Source organism: Salvelinus sp. IW2-2015, linkage group LG33, assembly GCF_002910315.2.
Source record: "Salvelinus sp. IW2-2015 linkage group LG33, ASM291031v2, whole genome shotgun sequence".
In the NCBI taxonomy this organism is placed as follows: Eukaryota; Metazoa; Chordata; class Actinopteri; order Salmoniformes; family Salmonidae; genus Salvelinus; species Salvelinus sp. IW2-2015.
This window is the reverse complement of record NC_036872.1, coordinates 21,335,582-21,349,999: the sequence shown is the minus strand read 5'-3', so window position 1 is coordinate 21,349,999 and position 14,418 is coordinate 21,335,582. Positions and strand designations below refer to the sequence as shown.

General features: G+C 41.3%; 1 protein-coding gene across 3 annotated transcripts in view; it reads right to left on the bottom strand.

The window, feature by feature from the left end:
* LOC111958084 (sialate:O-sulfotransferase 2) overlaps positions 1-14,139 on the bottom strand; it is a 96,480-nt gene extending 82,341 nt beyond the window's left edge. For 2 of the 3 annotated variants that reach the window (XM_023979268.2, XM_023979271.2), the window contains exons 1-2: positions 13,585-14,139; positions 13,227-13,243 (exon numbers count right to left, since the gene is read on the bottom strand). The gene's annotated coding sequence lies outside the window, so the exon portion shown is untranslated. The remainder of the gene's footprint in view (positions 1-13,226; positions 13,244-13,584) is intronic. The other variant, XM_023979270.2, reaches the window with a different exon arrangement.
* Between the last annotated feature and the right edge of the window lie 279 nt (positions 14,140-14,418).

Below are 14,418 nucleotides of genomic sequence, written 5' to 3'. Positions count from 1 at the left end.
TACAATGATCTGTAGTACAAGGCGAGTGCAGGGTTCCCAACAAATGACTAGCTGTACACTTTACAGTAGTTATAGTAGAGACTCATCTTAACAAATCAACACAAATCAAGCACCATACACACACTTGGAGTCATTCATTAACTGAAAAGAAGGCTCTACTTTTTCCATATTGACTGAACAGGAAGCCACATCAGTTTTAATAAATGTGATTGATTGATTGATAACCTGAAACTAAACATGTGAAGTGTTCCATGTGAAATCATGTGGTTTTTCTGTAAGGGTCCCACTCCCACCCGTCCCTCACCCCTGTCCACCATCCCCTTTTGTCAAAGCCGTTTCCTCCTTTTAGCATCAACACCTCAGCTACAGGGAGCATAATGAGATTCCACATGAACAAAACAGCCGCTCTGAGATGCCGCACCAGCATGATGATGAAATGATCATTCTTTACCTTTGCTTTATCAAGAGTAGGATATCTAATGGCATTAACCTTTAGGTGCTTCCCACTGAACATTAACGTCTATGTCTATTAACGTCTATTAATGTCTAATATCTCCCCTTTCAACATTCAATATGCAATACTCCTCCTCTTAGCTGTGTGACAATGTCTCAAGGCCAATTCAGATAGGATGACACATGATTAGGGGGGAAGCAGAAAGTTGTCTGTCTGCCAGTCTGACTCTAGACCAGGATGTGCTTATACCGTGAGGGGCGCAAGGAACAAACAGTTTCTTGTTTTAACAGCCTGGGAGTCTAATGAAACTGAAAGGCACATTCAAATTGGCACATTTCACTATGCAGCAGAAAATGGCTGCATATTATACTGTACTGTACATTAGAGGTCGACCGATTATGATTTTTCAACGCCGATACCGATTATGATTTTTCAACGCCGATACCGATTTGTTGGAGGACCAAAAAAATCAGATAGCGATTAATCGGCCGGTTTTTATATATTTGTAATAATGACAATTACAGCAATACTGAATGAACAATGAACATTTATTTTWACTTAATATAATACATCAATAAAATCWATTTAGTCTCAAATAAATAATGAAACATGTTCAATTTGGTTTAAATAATGCAAAAACAAAGTGTTGGATAAGAAAGTAAAAGTGCAATATGTGTCATGTAAAAGAGCTAACGTTTKAGTTCCTTGCTCAGAACATGAGAACATATGAAAGCTGGTGGTTCCTTTTAACACGAGTCTTCAATATTCCCAGGTAAGAAGTTTTAGGTTGTAGTTATTATAGGACTATTTCTCTCTATAATATTTGTATTTCATATACCTTTGACTATTGGATGTTCTAATAGGTACTTTAGTATTGCCAGCCTAATCTCGGGAGTTGATAGGCTTGAAGTCATAAACAGCGCAATGCTTGAAGCATTGCGAAGAGCTGCTGGCAAACGCAGTYAAGTGCTGTTTGAATGAATGCTTACGAGCCTGCTGCTACCTACCACCGCTCAGTCAGACTGCTCTATCAYATCATAGACTTAATTATAATATAATAACACACAGAAATACGAGCCTTAGGTCATGAAATATGGTCAAATCCGGAAACTATCATTTCGAAAACAAAACGTTTATTCTTTCAGTGAAATATGGAACCGTTCCGTATTTTATCTAAAGGGTGGCATCCATAAGTGTAAATATTGCTGTTACATTGTACAACCTTCAATTTCATGTCATAATTACGTAAAATTCTGTCAAAATAGTTTGCAACGAGCCAGGCGGCCCAAACTGCTGCATATACCCTGACTCTGCGTGCAATGAGCGCAAGAAAAGTGACACAATTTTCCTAGTTTAATATTGCCWGCTAACCTGAATTTCTTTTAACTAAATATGCAGGTTTAAAAATATATACTTCTGTGTATTGATTTTAAGAAAGGCATTGATGTTTATGGTTWGGTACATTCGTGCAACGATTGTGCTTTTTTCGCAAATGCGCTTTTGTTAAATCATACCCCGTTTGGCGAAGTTGGCTGTCTTTGTTAGGAAGAAATAGTCTTCACACAGTTTGCAACGAGCCAGGRGGCCCAAACTGCTGCATATACCCTGACTCTGTTGCACAGAACACAAGAGAAGTGACCTAATTTCCCTAGTTAAAAGTAATTCATGTTAGCAGGCAATATTAACTAAATATGCAGGTTTAAAATATATATYCTTGTGTATTGTTTTTAAGAAAGGCGTTGATGTTTAWYGTTAGGTACACATTGGTGCAACGACAGTACTTTTTTCGCAAATGCGCTTGTTAAATCACCCATTTGYCGAAGTAGGCTATGATTCAATGATAAATTAACAGGCACTGCATCGATTTTAAGCAACGCAGGACAAGCTAGATAAACTAGTAATATCATCAACCATGTGTAGTTAACTAGTGATTATGTTAAGATTGATTGTTTTTTATAAGATACGTTAAATGCTAGCTAGCACCTTACCTTTGCTCCTTGCTGCACTTGCATAACAGGTAGTCAGCCTGCCACGCAGTCTCCTRGTGTAGTGCAATGTAATCGGCCATGATCGGTGTCCAAAAATGCCGATTACCGATTGTTATGAAAACTTGAAATCGTCCCTAATTAATCGGTCGACCTCTACTGTACATGAATCTTCAGCAAGAGCAGAGATTTACTGAGCTACGTTTCAGCTTTCCAAATAGTCCTTCATTGTGGACTGCTTTTAAGGCATTCTTTTCTATTCAGAAAGCATTTCTAGGTACAGAGAGCTCAATGTCCTCACAATGTCCATGGACTCTATACTCTGTTTCTAGTTCTCCTCAGGAAAACCTGAACAGCCTGATGACTATTTTGAGCCATAGAGATTGAGCAGACTCCAGAGGCCTTGGCCTGAACCTTAGCACACCAAGAGAGGGTATGATGAGGATGAGAAGAGAAGCGTGTGAACCTGCCTCTCACCCTGATGAACACTGCTTTACCACTGCAGTGGATCGCCTCCGAAAGCCCAGGGCATTTCGTCTTTTCATCAGAGCTCTGCAACAGTGAGCAGTCATGTCAGGCAGTGGCCAGGACCCACAGGGCTGGATGTACTTGTTTTGGGGGAGAGAGAGGGTGATGGGGTGGTGTGGGGTAAGGTTGGGGTTGAGAGTTCCGTGAGCATGCCTCCTCTTGCAGAACGGCCAATGAACCATGGGCCTACTCATCACGCCAATCTGCCTGAAAAGGCTGAGTAGCACCGGCAGCCGGATATCATCACAGCCACATTAATTAAAGAGGGGCCATCGTTAGAGGGAGTCCCTGTTGCTCACTGCTGTTTCTATTTCTGGAAGACTGATGTTGTTGTTATTGTTGTTGCTCTTTTTGCCTCTTCACTCAGACAGGAAGGAAGAAGCTAATGAATGTATGTAGCCCTAAAGGGTTGATGGATAATGAAGAGGAGCATGGTAAAATCTACRGTAACCTCAATCTCCTATCCAACAGTGGAAGTTAAGAATTTTAAAAAGTGCATTCCTGTTGCACATCACTAATTAGTGTAGGTGCTGCCAGTTAGAGATCAAATTTCCAGATTCTTAGTAAACTGATTAAACAAAAGGAAAAGGTGCAACTCTGTTAAGAATCAGTATCATTGCTTTTCAGGTCTCAGAATGCACTGCCTTTTTGTGTCCATTCAATCAGAATATCACATGACATGAGATTGAGGAAAAGGAAATCAAGGAACTGCAGCTTTTGTATTTTATGGAGAGGTATGCATGTGTTGTGTGTCCAGTGGAGAGTGGTGTGATATGAGTGTGTGCTGCTGCCGCAGAAGGGAGAGTACGTGCAGCTGGGCTGCAGACAGTATGACAGCTGCCGAGACGTGCTCTGGGCTCACAGGATTGAGGAAGCCTCTGTACTGCAGCCTCTCACTCACAGGATGAATAAAATATGAAGTGCACAAAGCACTCAAGTCCCAGGTGAAATGGAGAGAAAGATAGATTCTCTCTCATTCTCTCTCTCCCTCTCAGGGGAAGTGGCCATGCAGAGTTGTAGTAGAGACTTAATAAAACTGATGAAGAGGAAGAGAGAAAAGAGYGGGGTAGAGGAAGGCAAGGAGGACATTGTATGAGGCTCTTCACAGAGCCATGAAGGTTGCTAAGGGAAAATAGTAGTAATAAATCCTAATTCAAACATTGCTTTAAATATGGGTACGATGAGAGGAGAGTAGTGTATTCAGGGGCAAGCACTTTTCCCCTGAATACACACCATGCATGCCAACACACATATTTTATACACAGCTTCCTCCATCTGGGTTGAGAGCTGTATTCAACAGAATAATAGTATAACATCCACTTAGGATTTGAAGCATCATCCATCCACAGAAGTCACACAGCCTTTTCCCAGCCTAGGTATAATCATACCAGCAACACTTGAGGTTATGTTCCCCATGAATAAGTCATAGCTACATACTGTAGTAGCAGCAATATAGCATTCCCAACCCTGGCCTCAATCTAACCTTTCAGCAAGACCTTGTTTATGTCCATGTGGCTGCATGGGGAAATGTTTCCACCAGGGAGTCAGTGAGGAACTGAGTGAGCTGAGTCATCCTCAGGCACATCTATAAGAGACCTGGTACTGACACATGCTGTCAACACAGAGTAGACACAGGAGATGATGGGAGCCGACATGGCATGGGCCCTGCCACGTGGATGACCAGGCACTGTGTAATAATGTGACACCAAACATCTCACCAGACCTATGTGACTTCACTGACAGATGGAGAATGAATGAGCATGCTTACTGCTTCTCACCAGACTAGAAACAATGCCAGGCTAATACTTAAAAGGTCCAATGCAGATGTTTTTATCTCAATATCAAATCATTTCTGGGTAACAATTGAGTACCTTACTGTGATTGTTTTAAACATTTATTTTAAATTGCTTCTTAGCAAAGAGCAATTTATCAAGCAAGAATTTTGCTACGACTGTCTGAGAGTGGTCCGAATGGCCGGGGGAAACCTAAAACTAGCTGTTATTGGTGATGTCACCAGGCAGGGTAAAACTCCATCCCACCAAAACAGACTGACATTTCAAACAGCTCTTACACTAAAGGGCATTATCATCATTTCACAGTATTATTCCAATCTCCTAGTGTGGAAATATATATAAAACACAGGAAATCATGTTTTTGACTGTACTGGGCCTTTAAGACATCCTATTTGATGCTTGTAGTGCAGGAGCCAACTCTTTGAATTAAAACATTGTGGAACGGTAACAATTGCAGGTCTTATAGTAAAAAGACAGAGCTTGGCTACTGCATTACATTACATTACAAAATCCTAGTCATGAAGAGCAGAAAACATATTGTAAGAACATTTAAGGTTCATCCTTCATGTAATTGTTCCCAATGGTGAATAACCAACTGTGGGCCCCTCATTAGTACTCGTTTAACCACTTATTCCATGATAATAGTTTTTTTCCTTGTGTTATTACTTTTCTACTATTTATCTTTTTTTCTCTCTCTACACTGTTGGGAAGGGCCCYTAAGTAAGCATTTCATTGTTAGTCACCTGTTGTTTACGAAACGTGAAAAATAAAATTGGATTTGATTTGAATTACACAGCAGTAACAGGCCTGTTGTATGTAGAGACTTCTAGCAGGAACAGTGGGATGCACCCTGTGATTTTGCGAGGAACTTCAATTCACAGCATTCTGACAAATCTGCATGGCAGGTGTGACAGCCCAATTAGGGCCCACCAAGAAGAGAGGAGAGGAGAGGAGATCTGATAGGCTGCTGCCTCTCCCTGTAGACAGACAGACAGACCCACAGGGGATCTCTCTTCTCATATCCTTTATCAGACCAACAACTGGTGCTGCATTGGAGGGAGGAAGGAGCATTAATATGAAATATCTCTTCCCTTTCCTCTTTTAAGTGAAGCCTGTCTGATTCTTCACAGAGCTTTCTGAATATGGGTTTGGATCCACTGTGTCAGTCCATTTCCTATTTCCTACTGTCCCATGCAGTGCAGATTCACCATGGTTCTCTACATAACTAGGCCTTAAATTGGTAAACTAGATTATTGTGCAAAAAGATTATTGTGAAGATGAGGTATGTGTAACTTACTACAGACCATACTATAGTTGCATTCTTCTACCAGCAAGGAGAAGATCTGGGTAATATCTGCAACTTGTTACCCAAACAGAGCCTGAATTCATCAGTCAGAAACTGTAGCTCAAAACAAAAAGATAAATTATGAAATAAATGCTGTGTTTATCTTTCTTCCCACATGTTCCAACGCTCATCAGCCTAAGGAGGCATTCATTACTTTAATATGGGAATTCATTTGCGGAATGGATTATAATAGCGTGGAAATCTCCAGGCTGTGGAAGTTGTGTGTTAAATATCAATGGGGCTTTAGTTTAAGGCTCAGGATTAACCCAAGTTAAATGGCTCTCTGAGTTACACACTGGCGCCAGTAACTACATCTCTCTGCTTTAAGACGCGCTGAAAGTGGAACCAGAGAACTAAAAGTCTGTGTTTTAGGAGGATGGGTGTTGGCAGGTAGTGCCCTCTTGGTAAACCGGTAAGAGAAAACATGATCCAGTAGTTTGATGGAGACAAAGCGTTGTTTGTGTGTCAGCAACCAAGTTCAAGAATGAACAAGAGGGTCTGTTATTGTAGGTCAGCAATTACAGTTGGCTGATGTTCTAATCCCTATGACTGGCCGTATCTCAAGGTCAGCCATTGACTACATAATGGACTATTCTTTCTCCCTTTTTCTCCACCTCACTCTCTAATTCTCTAGTGTCCACACTCTTTTTCTCTGTCACACACCACACCCCCCCCCCACACACACACCCCCACACCCACACACACCCACACCCACACACAAGGGAGAGTAGGGTAGTGTTAGAGTTAGTATTGATGAGGGAATCACGTGATTAGGCCTTGGGAAGGTTCTTCTACAGTGGCTGACGAGCAGACCTAATCAGCCATTTTGGGTTAATAAGCGTGTGTATGTCATGGAAGAGCTTAAAAGCATATGCGTTATCTACTTCAACTCTGCCAACTGAGAAGACCTGTTATCAACCTTTCAAAACCAGTTGATTGATGGATGATGTGAATGCTGGGTATGATGAGCATACAGGTACTGGCCTGTTCTGATGACTTCCTCTGCAATACAATGTCTAATAAATAAATGACTGACAAAGCCAACTGAATACATTTAAATCATCAAAACACAACACCAATTGAAGTTCATGTATACAATAAGGACCAGAGGGTATGAGTCCGCTGTTGATAACCACATTACAGTTTATAAACAAGCCACCTCTAAACACAACCGGCATTATAGAGTGGATTCACACACTGACTAGCAGTGTTACAGTAATGACCTTGGCTAATGACGGGAATGATGACAAGTCATCTCCTTGTTTCAGTGACGGTGCTGACAGTGGCCTGCCCTTTCTACGGCGTCCCGCAGTCATCCATCGCCATTGGGACGCCTTTAACACAGCTGATACATCATCCTTCCTRATCGGTGGGCAGACCCCACAGCTAATGGCCAGGCAGACACCGTTAGAGATTGTGGTGGCCGAATTTTCCACAACAACATGTTAACAGTGACAGACTCCACAGCGCACAGGGAAACACACTGGTGATTCACTGACAGCTGCATCCCAGCATGCTGGACACCCCAGCCACCCACACACACATCATGACCAGCCCACCACCACCTTCCTAAAACTGTACACAGGGTGCCTTGCTCTATGTGCTGTCTGCTGGAGGAGGCCCAGCGGAGGAGTATTACTCTAAGTGAACAGGCCTGGGTTCACATCCTTCCGAGAGGAACATCTGTCCACAGGCTGGCTCTTAAAACTCCTCAAGAGTAACAACATCAGCATAAACAAAACATGAAAGTGTTCGATGAGGATGAAGTGAATGGAATGCATAACAGCGACATACACACAAACACATGCAACTATATACGCACGCACACACACCCACACGCGTGCACACACACAATGTCAATGTTATACCCAATTAGGACATCATCTTGATACTTAAGTCTCATATTTGAGGGTTTTCCCATAGTCTGGCCTTTCTCCACACAATGTTAACTTACCATTTTCAGGCAGTTATTACTTGAGTATTATTTACTGAAAAATCGCACTGTTACAGATTATCCCGGTCTGAGCAAAAAATCTGTCTGAGATATGAATACAGCAAAACCAACCCTCCTTGGGCCTTCCCAGGAACTGATCAAAGAGTCTTGCAGATAATCCCCACTCCAAAATCATCTTGTCCTTTAAGGAAATATTAGCAGGAAAATAGAGCATTTTCCTCTGTGCCACAAAGGAGAACATGAAACATAAAGTCATACTTACTTATACTAGAAACAATCACAGAGCTGTAAGTGTACGTATATGTTTCTGTCATTTCCCTCAGAAAAACATATGACTGAGCCATCACTATATATATATATAAGTCCTATAAGTCCTCAGAGATCTGCTGTTCTGTGTGTCTATGATTCTTCCTTGTCTGAAACATTCAGCCTTATTCTGCTCCAAAACAGCATTTGACAATGAGTACAGAAAACCATCAATTCCCTCTGTCTAATGTACCACTTCACTGAGACACTGCACTGACGAAACCCAGGGAACAGTGAGGAGCCATTGTCCACATGCCAGAGCTTAAGCACTCAACACTGATTCTATAGCCAGGCTATTTCTGTATACACTCTAATGAGAATCTTGGCATCCATTCACGATGACGAAATATCGATAGAGAGAGCACATCATCAAACATACATACAGTAAAGTACAGTGCCTCCCCATAAAGCAGCAGGGTTCAGAGGGTTTCAATGCTATGACAAGCTCAGACATGGATGTTCTCCTTCATGTCAGCTCCCCTGGTTATCTTCACAGACCAGAGCCACTGGTTCCGATCCATGAGGAGTCACTGAGAGGTCAACAAGAGGATAAAGAGATAAGGAAGCAACATAAACGCTGAAGAAATTCAAAGCCTTCATCACTGTGATTCTGGACACTGTGCTGCTCTGGTCATGGCTCTACAGAGGGCTGCATATCTGAGAGGCTTTAAAGTGCTCCATTGGGCTGGGTGCTAAGCCTGCTAGCAATAAAKCCCTCTGAAATTCAAAATTAAATACTACAGGTAACTGTCAAAATAAAGGAAACACTGACATAAAGTGTCTTAATAGGGCATTGGGCACCACGAGCCACCTGAACAGCTTCAATGCACCTTGGCATAGATTCTACAAGTGTCTGGAACTCTATTGGAGGAATGCGACACCGTTCTTCCATGACAAAATTTCATAATTTGTTTTTTTGTTGATGGTGGTGGAAAACACTGTCTCAGGCGCCGCTCCAGAATTTCCCGAAAGTGTTCAATTGGGTTGAGATCTGGTGACTGKGACACACACCCTTTAAGCACCCTATGCTCCTTTGAGAGCCCTCTTTCAAAGTCACTGGGATCTCTTCTTCTAGCCATGGCAGCCAAAACAATGGGAAACTGGGATCTTTGAAAGATTCTTGTAAGGTTGACAGGAATGAGCACTCACAACGAACGTGTCAGCTGCCCTGGTGTATAATTGGACTGAATGAATTCTCAGTATTCTCCTGAGAATGCCGAGAATTCAATCGTTTTGATAAGAACGAATGGGTAATACTACAAAATACTGTACCATGCATCAGTTATCGCCATGGTTAGCTAACATTCCAATAACAGTCATTGAGAGCACCTGGCTGCCTCTTGTTCCAAGCTAACTGTGAGGGGGCTAGAGGAACATTATTTAGATATCCTGTTGCTGCTTGGCACAGCCTCACTCAGAATTGAATCCCCCTTGAGCGTTCATGTCACTAGCCTGTCCCCCCATTTTCAGKCTCAGGCTAGTAGATGGCTGGGGTGCGGGAAAGCTTCTGTCAGCTACAGTAAAGATAATTATGTTTTTTTAAATGTACGTAAATTGTAAAGTATTTTGTCTGTAATGTATTTTTCGTTATATGTTGGACCCCAGTAAGACRAGCTGTCGTCATTGGCGTCGACTAATGGGGATGCTAATAAATCAAATCAAAATGTAATTTCTCAAAATGTGTGACTTATAATTAATCCATCTGATTTAAAAGTAGAAGGTGTTGACACTTATATAATATATACAACCTGCCATTAATAGTGGGTACTCGGTTTGATACCAGTGAACTCGAGAGCGTGATGACAACAGGTATTTCCACGGAAAAGGACCCATGAGGAACAACATGTGAAGTTCATAGGAGCATATCAATTGGGTGTCAAATGAAAGCTAAGACTCTATATTTTTGGGAAATGAAGGCACAGATACATTWTTCAACRATTTTCCATCTTAAAAATTAGACATACATAAGTAAAGGCTTTGATTTATGGATGGAAAAGAGGTCTGAAAAGAAATCAACAAGAAAAAGTGTTAAAGGGTATCAGAAATACATCAAAAGGCAATAATGTTGACGTAAACACCCCTGTCAACTAATACCAACACTTATATTTCGTTTTGGAGATATTGTTACCTTCTGTAAGTTTAAGAAATATTGCCAAAAACCCACATATCTTTAAGATATTTTCTCATTTGTCATGAGGGAGGATAATGAAAGTTCACAGAAGCAACATGTAAAGATAGACCTACCAATTAGTTATAGTTAAATTATAGTTACATTTTGTCTATTTTGTTTATGAATCATTAAGTGATTAAAACTCGTAATTCCATTATCCAAATTGGTAATGGAATTACTGCAACTGAATTGGCTACAATAGGATATCATAAAAATCACAAACCACAGTTGTGTTACCTGCTACTGTCCTCCCTTCCACTGGCGTACTGTTATGTTCAACTGATAACTGTTTTCTTTGTCTTTCTGTCGTCTGATGATCAAACCAAGAGTAAAACAGTCAGTCTGGACAACCCTTCCCTCTCTCTCTCTCTCTCTCTCTCTCTCTCTCTCTCTCTCTCTCTCTCTCTCTCTCTCTCTCTCTCTCTCTCTCTCTCTCTAACCCTAACCCTACCAGACTAGACCAAATCTGAAACTATCATAGACATATGTTTCCCAAGTTTAGATAGTACAGTACAATACAGTACATTAAGTAGAGTACAGTGCAATACAGTATATTGAGTAGAGTACAGTACAATGCAGCACAGTAAAGAAAAGTATAGTATAGTACAGTATATTGTACTGTATACTGTACTGAACTATACTCTAGTTTACTGTACTGTACTGTACTAAACTCTACTCTGCATTGCTGTGCTGTATTGTACCGTGCTGTATTCTACTGTGCCCTGCAATTCTCAGCTGTGATGTCCAAACTTGTGAAAGTCAACATTTCTGTGTTGTACAGATCAGGGACCCATGATGTAATTCCGTTGTAAATTCACCTCACTTACTGTAGTTCAATAAACAAACTCAAGGTGCCATGTCATAGCTGACACCCCTATCTTTCTGCAGAGTTTTTGGAAAACGTGGTTACATAAAACATGAGGGGGATTTTACTGTAATTACATTACCCAAGTTTGCATTTGCACAGTTTTTCCACTGAATTCGTTTTTGTATGTTTTTATGTGGTAATTGTTAAAAGTAGTCCTTGTGCATAGAGTAGTATGGTTTGTTAAACTTTCAAATCAATGGTTTTTGTTTGTCATACATTTCTGTTACCGTGGAATTGCCCATAGGCTACTGAACAATGGCAACAGTACTAGCATTAATAACTGGGCATGTCAAGGCCTTGTTGTCATTTTACAGACTTAAGATATTGCTATTCTGTTATTCTGACCCAAGAAAGCTATTAAATGTGGGAATGTTTGCTTACCTCCAGTACTTACTGAATAAATATGCTTCTGGAGAGCACCTGCTGACAGATGATGATGCTTCATGATAAATACCACTGAATATCACTTCAGTCAATTGCCCCATTACTGAGCTGCCACAAAGGAGAATAAATCTCCTAACATATATCGAAGCATGTCATTAGCTCTAGTAACAGAACAACAGAGGGTGAAGGAAGTGAAAGCAGAAAGTCAGGAAGGCTAGATGCACTATTGTAAAGTGGTTGTTCCACTGGATATCATAAGGTGAATGCACCAATTTGTAAGTCGCTCTGGATAAGAGCGTCTGCTAAATGACTTAAATGTAAATGTAAATGTAAGGCAGAGAGACAGGCAGGTCTCCTCTGCTCTCTGAGGTGGATCTGCAAATCATTTTGCTAGTTAAACATTAGCATGAGGGCTCTAAAGAAAGTCCAGCTACTTCACACTTTGGGTAAAGTGAGAGTGGCGATGTGTTGATTCAAGGCCACATGATATTTACATAAAGCCAGCCCTCCAGAACAGGCAGGGGAATACTTACATGCAGCCTAGCTGAGCCACTGACTCGGCATGATGGCACACYCTGGGATGAGTTGGCTACTGGTGGAGACTAGGGCGCTCTCACATTTCCATCAGCACTTAACTAATCCAAATAAACCCTGCATGTATCACAAGGTGTTGTTGTGAGATCCACACTGTGTTCAGTGCTGGCAGTCACAAATTAAACAAATTGATCTTATTTGGGGTTGAGGTGAATCAGATAGATATAGATAGCATCACATACCCAGTCCAAAATCAAATAACTTGCTAATGGGACTATTGTTTTACCCTCTTTTCTGACCTCTTTCTTTGTAATATACTGTATGTAGAACATATGCAAGAAAATGAATTAAATAAAACTATTCTTGCTTTTAGATTCTGTTAGAATAAATAAAGCAGGCATCCTGGTTCGGTAATGGTAGGCACATCTGTTATGTTTTCCATGTCAGCTCAGTGATAATGTCTCTTTCCACCATTAGCTACCAGTGATCATTTGGTTTTTGATTTTGTTTCCCATTAGCTGACGCCCAATGGCGACAGCTAGTTATACTGGGGTCTGACACGTAACGGAAAAGACATTGCAGACAAAAGACTTTACAATGACATACATTAACATGTAGTGTGTGGTGTGTGTGTGTGTTGTGTGTGTGTGTGTGTGTGTGGTGTGTGTGTGTGTGTGTGTGTGTGTGTGTGTGTGTGTGTGTGTGTGTGTGTGTATGTGTGTGTGTGTGTGTGTGTGTGGTGTGTGTGTGTGTGTGCGCGCGCACGCGCGCATCTATCAGTTACACATACATGTCAGTACACACAGTAAACACAACAAGTAGGTCTCTCACCACAACCAAAAATAATGGTCTACTTTTAATAAGCTATAGGCTGTAGGCTACATTCAGATGTTTGTATTACTTACATTTATGTCAGAGCCCACTGCAGCGTACATAAAGATCCAAGGGGAGAGAAGAGGACCAATGATGAGTAGTGAACAAGTTGTAACACTGCATGGGGTTTGCTGAAATTACACTACACTYTCTGAAAGTCAACAATTGTGATGGGGGCACATTTCTCAGATATTATATAGAAACCAGCTGATAGAACCAGATTTTATACATCAGAAATCTGCTGATAGACGTTATAGCGTACAATACATTTACATGTAAATGTTCATCTGCTTATAGAAAACGCCCATAATAGCCTACAATTTCATATCTGGCAAAAAATAATAATTGTTCCATTTAAATAAATAAAATATGATKAGGTGCATAACCTACCTCAAATAGGAGTCATAAGAGAGTAATCCAAGGGAGAGTCGAATACAATCCGTTACCGCATATACGGAAATATTTGGCTGAACCTAATGGAAAGACGCAACTCTGAAATAAGAATCGGTCTGATACAGCTCTCATTCACAATCTTGGTCCGTGCTCCGTGAAAATTCCTCACAAAATGAAGAGTATAGATCCAGTGGTAGTCTAAATGTTGCGATAGGGTATCTCATGTATGTATTCACCATGACGTCCGTCCTCTGTCCTCTGTCACTGCGATTCTCAATCCCGTTACAAACCAATCTCTGTCTAGTTCAATAAAGCATTCTGTGGATGCTGCCACAAGCTTATTTACAAGGACAGAATCAGGCAGAATAGCATATGGTCCTTGAAGCAAACTCAATTATGTTGATGACGGTACGCAGGAGACGATCATTTCCGTACCCCGTAATCTGCTGTTAGGTCAAAATCGGTATGATGCAGCCAGCGTGTCACCGTGAGGCGACTTGTCTCTCCGTGTCCAGAGTGCCTGTCAAACAGCCCTGCGGATCGTGCACACCATAGCGGRAACTGCGCTCTGCGCTCCACAKAGGCCGACAGCACTGCCTACTGTATTTAAAGAGACACAGCATAAAAGACGCGCAACCAAGGGCGCAGTGACTGTGGATTTCACTGCGCGGTTTTCTATTCCATATATGAAACATTATAAACCATACAGGCCACCCTGCACGTCAAACGAATCATGGTACATTTATCCTACAGTTTGAGCTATTTATGTACGTTCATGTCTTGAATTAATTATATGGGGCATGGGCAGGTCTGAGCATGGTCACCTTGACA